This window comes from Sceloporus occidentalis, unplaced genomic scaffold, assembly GCF_023333645.1.
Source record: "Sceloporus occidentalis isolate IW3139 unplaced genomic scaffold, rSceOcc1.0.p SCAF_24, whole genome shotgun sequence".
Taxonomy (NCBI): Eukaryota; Metazoa; Chordata; class Lepidosauria; order Squamata; family Phrynosomatidae; genus Sceloporus; species Sceloporus occidentalis.
This window is the reverse complement of record NW_028317004.1, coordinates 3,145,658-3,151,657: the sequence shown is the minus strand read 5'-3', so window position 1 is coordinate 3,151,657 and position 6,000 is coordinate 3,145,658.

Genomic DNA, 6,000 nt, shown 5'->3' with positions numbered 1-6,000 from the left:
ACGAGGTTGGGTAGGAGCCCAGTTGCAGGAGATATCTGAGGCTCTGCCCATACCCCGCTATGCATAGTGACAGACAGGACAATACAGACAAGAGACTATACACAAGGCTGGTGTCACAACTTACCTCTCCGGTGAAGCCTTGCCCTGACGCCGTTCCTCGCATTTGCGGCAAAGCAACAGACCTAGTGTAGCTGCTTCTCGCCACACGTCTCCAAGCAACCTGCGTGTGAGTCATAGGAGGGGGCGCGGCCAGGCTGGGAGATGACTGGGGGCGTTTCTGCTTGGGCAATCTCCAGTGCAGTTCCGGGGGCGTGGCTTGGTGTGGCACCAAATTTAAAAGGCCTGCTGGTCTGCTGCACTTTACCCTTGTGTGGTCTTTGTGTCTGACGTGCTGCTAGTAGCTCCTACTCTGATTACTCTCCGTGTACTGAATCCTGGCTTGTCTGATTAACTCCTCCGTGTACCGAATCCTGGCTTGTTTTCTACACTCCGTTTTGCAGTTCCGGTGCTACCTCCACTGTCTACGCTACAGCCATCTACTCCTCAGAGACTGCCTATATTTTTGTTCCCGAATTAAAAATGCCCCACAATATTCGGCTGAACTGAATGGGCCAAAAAACCCCCAAAACATTTGTCCGAATCGTTTTTTGGCCGATTTGCACATGTCTAATGTACAATGGACAGTGGCAATATAAATACTTAATAATGATTTAACATAAATATTTAATGTCTGAAAATACAATAGCAAATTGTATTCCCTGATATGTAGTGGTACAAAAAATAGCTTTATTCTGAAATATATATAGAACAAGAAATTAACAGTTCCCTATTGCATTTAATAATATGCAGCAAAATGACCAATTTAGCTACAACAGATTATAACAACAGATCCTCTAAGAGGAGTTACCCTCTTATATTTAATTGACATTTCCTTGTTCTGAGCATTATTTAGACAGTTACATTTTGTTAGATTACATCTTATGTAAAGTTTAACATTATAGTTATGAATTTTTTTGTTCCTTATTCAATTAAATTCAATTAAATTTGAAACTAATATTAAATAAGTGGTTATATAAGTTGGCTTCATACACTGCTACATATGCGTTTTTTCCCACACTGATTGCATGTCATTTCTTTATTACAGTATTGCAAATGCTTCAGGCAATTCTATAATAAACTTAACCAGTCATAATTAGCACAAAAAACCCAGATGATTACCCTTCTCGCAGTCTAATGATAACGTTTCAGCTGCTGTTATCCGAACTTCAGATCATGGACAGAATTTGATATGTTGATACAGAGAATGAGAAAATAAAATGCAATCATAAGTAATTGGAATGTATTAATATTTAAAAAAACATAGAAATCTATAGTTATATGTAGTGTTGCAGTGTTTATAGCTTTGACCTATTTAATGTTTTTGAAGCCTTACTGTTGGGAGTAATATTAAAATTATTTAGTGCTTTATTTAAGAACAGAAGATGATGGGATCTACTCAACAAATTATGAGTACTTTCAAAATGGCAAAATTGTGCTAGTTTAACAAATTGACCAGGAAATGATGCTCTAAATGCAGCATATCCAATACAATATACAGCTTGGGGTGCATAACTGGCCCAATAGCTGAACTTCTCTCTTTGATTTGATTGACTGTTCTGAGTAGCCCATCTAAGATGAGGAAGCACAGAAACTGTCACTACAATAACCATGTAAAAATGAACAAGCAAAATTGTACCTGCCATAGATAAATAATAAAATATTGTATCACAAGACTGGATAATTCATATTATGCTTTACTTTCTCTATTACACCCAAAACTTTTGTTAGTGGGACCCCAAAGTCCACCAATAGCAGTCCAACAACGGCATATTTTTTCTTTTTTGTATACATTATGCAGCCAATACACTGTATTTGCAGCATGCTCACACCTGTTTGGTAGGCCTCAATATTACACATTTGTATTATTTGAGCCTCAGACTAGTTTAGCGCACTGACATTTTTTCTTTTCCCTTTTAATATTATAATGTTTATTGTCCATATTTTTTTATTTTACACAATTAAGTGTTTGTCTTTTGATACTTTCCTTTTATGGCATAGTTGCGATCATTCCTTTAACACATTTTTATTGTGCAGCGTGGGGCAGGCTGTTCTAGCCCTTGGCAAGTGTGTGAGGATGTAATGATTTGGTTTGCCATTGTTTTGGCAGTTCAGTGCGGGTTATGCTATTTTTTCTTTATGCATTGTTCTTACACAGGTGCGGTTGTAGGCCTCATCTTGGATAGAGCGATTGTTGGATCACCAGCAGTTGTTTAGTAGGTTTCTGAGAGAAAGGTTCTTTTTTTATTATCAGTTTTATTTAGACAAATTCAGATATTATATTTTTATTCATTATTTTATTTAATGAATGTAATTCATGTTTTCATTTGGATGCACTAAATATTATTTCAAATAAGTTCATTAAAAATGTATATACATAACAATTTATTTACAATCATTTTACTTTAGGAGATTCACCTCCAAGATCTAACTCCCCATATTTGTGCATACTTGTCCACACTCTCAAGCGTAACTCTTTTTTAAAGCCTAAATAGACAGAACTTTGAGTACATCTGTCCCAAAAGCTCTGCAAACGAGATGATACTGTGCCAGTGATGATGGCCCCCTTAAAGAACACTCTAAACTGAAACATTTGGGAGCATATTATGCTAAGTTGTGAGTTGTTTGTGAGAGTATGCAAGTGCCTACTAGTTTAGGTAAGAATGTCGGAAGGGCATTTATTTCATTTTAACCCCCCATTCCCAAAGAATTGAAGGATGTGGTGAGCTGTGGGAAAGGCTGTCCATAAAGTATTTTAAATAACAACTAGATATTTACTAAATCAGATCTTATTTAACTGCTATTTGGAGCACATTTTTATGAATCAAGTCAGTGATAGATTTGTTTAAGGGAAAGTCTGATTAGATTTTCTATGCTTTAGGTCAGTGATTGAGATGAGCGGATTGAAATATTATATGTGTTGTTGAAAAGATAATGGATGAATCGTTTTTAAAGCAGCTTAAGGTTTTTAAAATCCTTTAAAACATTATTATATTTTTATTAAAAAAGTCATACTTTATTACCTGGGAGATAGTTAAATATATTAACTTTTAATGTTATATGTATTCTATAAGCTATATTAAAAATACAAGGCATACATTGAAACATTGGTAATGTGTGTCCCTATATATATTAGAGGAGGCCTGTGGAGGGAGTACTTGCTGGGTAAATACCCCCTTAACCCGTTCTTGAATGCAAATGCATAATGGTTTAAATAAAAATGTTGTGTAGGTCGGGGATAGGGTCTTTCAGATCACTTGTGGCTATTTGAGCTATTTACAGTTGTTCATAGCAATTGCACTAATAAAGTCATTTCTGATGAATCCAAAGCACAGCAAACAGATTTGCATTAGCATTCCCTTCTGTTTATTCACACACTGGAGCTCATGAGTCACTCAAAAAGGGTCTGTCAAACCAAACCATGGGTAATGACAAGACTAGTTATTCTTTTAACATATAGAAACTACCCTTTAAAAACCCTTATGATTTTTTTCTGAATTAATTGAAACAAAATTAAACATTTTATTTTATATAATTGTTTATCTACTGAAGTTACAGCGTGTGTACTAATTTTTGTAATAGCCCTATTTAATGTTGCTGTATGTATAGTTTACATCCTGGTACGATATTAGTCTCCTTTTAGACAAAGTGGTGTTAATATTCTAATGTGTCCACTAACTTCAGTTCCCTGCTTCCTGTCATTTAGTGTTTGGATCAACTTAATCTCTGATCCATCTGCTTACTTGCCTTGAGAAGGCCTTGAGGTTTTGTTAATCTAGTTTGTCATTGAAGGAAGGCACATGTTTGGCATATTGGAACCTTAAATGCTGTTCATGACAACTCATTTACATAACAGTCTACGTGTTTATTTGGAAAGTATACAAGGACTACTCTTACCCCAACATTTACAGGTTTGTTATTTAACATATATACCAAGGAACAGCAGTGCTCCCTTATGCTTCCTCTCACATGACAAATGGGATGGTGGAGGATGAAACTATAATAAAATATCCTTGAGCTGGATAGACCCCACCTATTTCCCCTTATTCATTTGGAATTAACCCCCTCCCTCCATCCTTTGTCCAGTGGGATGGAAGAGGTTAAGTAGTTATTAAAAAAATATTCATATTAAAATGCCCTATCGCTAAGTGTCCCAGGTAAGGAGGAAGAGGTTCATCTGGTGCATCCATTGGGTACCAAGAGGGTGGAGAGTGAAAATCACTATACACCCAATTGGATGCAACCTGTTCTAAAAATGCACTTCAGGATCATCAAAGACATTTCTCATTTTTTTATCACAAGGAAATGTGCCAGTGCAAAAATAGCATTAAAAAACCTTGACAATATAAAGAAAAGCTGCTACAACAAAAGGTCATCCTTTTATCAAGATGGCACCGGGCTTTAAAATGTGCCCTGCTTATGTGAGAGCGGGTCTATATATTCTTGGGCATTAGTGGCCTAATTAGACAATACATTGCAATAATTCCTATTACCGTATTTGCTCGATTATAAGACGAGGTTTTTTCCAGAGCAAATGCTTTGAAAAATACCCCTCGTCTTATAATCAGACCTCAAATAGGTCTGATTATGAGACTAAGATCCAGATCCCCCGCAGCGATGCAGGGGACCTGGATCCTCCTGTGTTATGCCCCCCCAACTTACCGGTGCTTCTGAGTCCCCGGTGCTTAGTCCGGGCTGCGTGTAGAGCTCTACGCGATACAATCGCATAGAGCTCTACACGCTTCCCGGACTAAGCACTGGGGACCCAGATGCAGGGGACCTGGATCCTCCTGTTTTATGCCCCCCCCCCAACTTACCGGTGCTTCTGAGTCCCCGGTGCTTAGTCCGGGCTGCGTGTAGAGCTCTACGCGATACAATCGCATAGAGCTCTACACGCTTCCCGGACTAAGCACTGGGGACTCAGAAGCACCGGTAAGTTGGAGGGGGGGCATAACACAGGAGGATGCAGGGGACCTGGATCCTCCTGTGTTATGCCCCCCTCCCCTCGAACTTACCGGTGCTTCTGAGTCCCCGGTGCTTATTCTGGCCAGCGTGTAGAGCTCTATGCGATTTGCATGGAGCTCTACATGCTGCCCGGACTAAGCACCGGGGGCTCAGATGCAGGGGACCTGGATCCTCCTGTGTTATGCGCCCCCCCAACTCAGAAGCACCGGTAAGTTTGGAGGAGGGAGGGGGAGGGAGTGTTAAATGGGGGGTGGAAGGCATTTCTGGAGGTAGAGTGCCCTGTGAAATGCCTTTTAACCCCTTTAATGCCACTCTGCCTCCTGAAATGCCTTTTACCTCCCTATATGCCAATCTGCCCCATAATATGCCTTTTAAACCCCCAAATTCCAGAGTGGCATATAAGGGTATAAGGCATTTCTGGAGGCAGAGTGGCACATAAGGGGTCAAAAGGCATATCATGGGGCACAGTGGCATTTAGAGGGTTAAAAGGCATATCATGGGGCACAGTGGCATATATGGGGTATAAGGCATTTCTGGGGCAGAGTGGCAAGCCTGGGGGCAGATGTGCATAACTGGGGGGGCAGGTTGAAAAAAAAAGGAAATAAAAACAAAATATTTTTCTCAATCATAGCTTTTATTAACAAACAATTGTTCACATAGTTTACATGAACTAACATTTACTGGTAAAACTTTTTTCCTATAGAGTCGTCTTATATTCAGGCTTTTTCTTTTTTTCATAAGTTAATATTCAGATTTTGGGGGTCGTCTTATAATCGAGCAAATACGGTATATTGCAGGATGATGCAATGTATTGTTTCATCACTTGGGGTCTCTGCTGCACATGCGTAAATAAATATGCTCAACACTTACAAAACCACCAAGTGGACGCCTTTGAGTGGAAGCTGATTGCCAGACCCACCACACACCAAAAAGTAATTT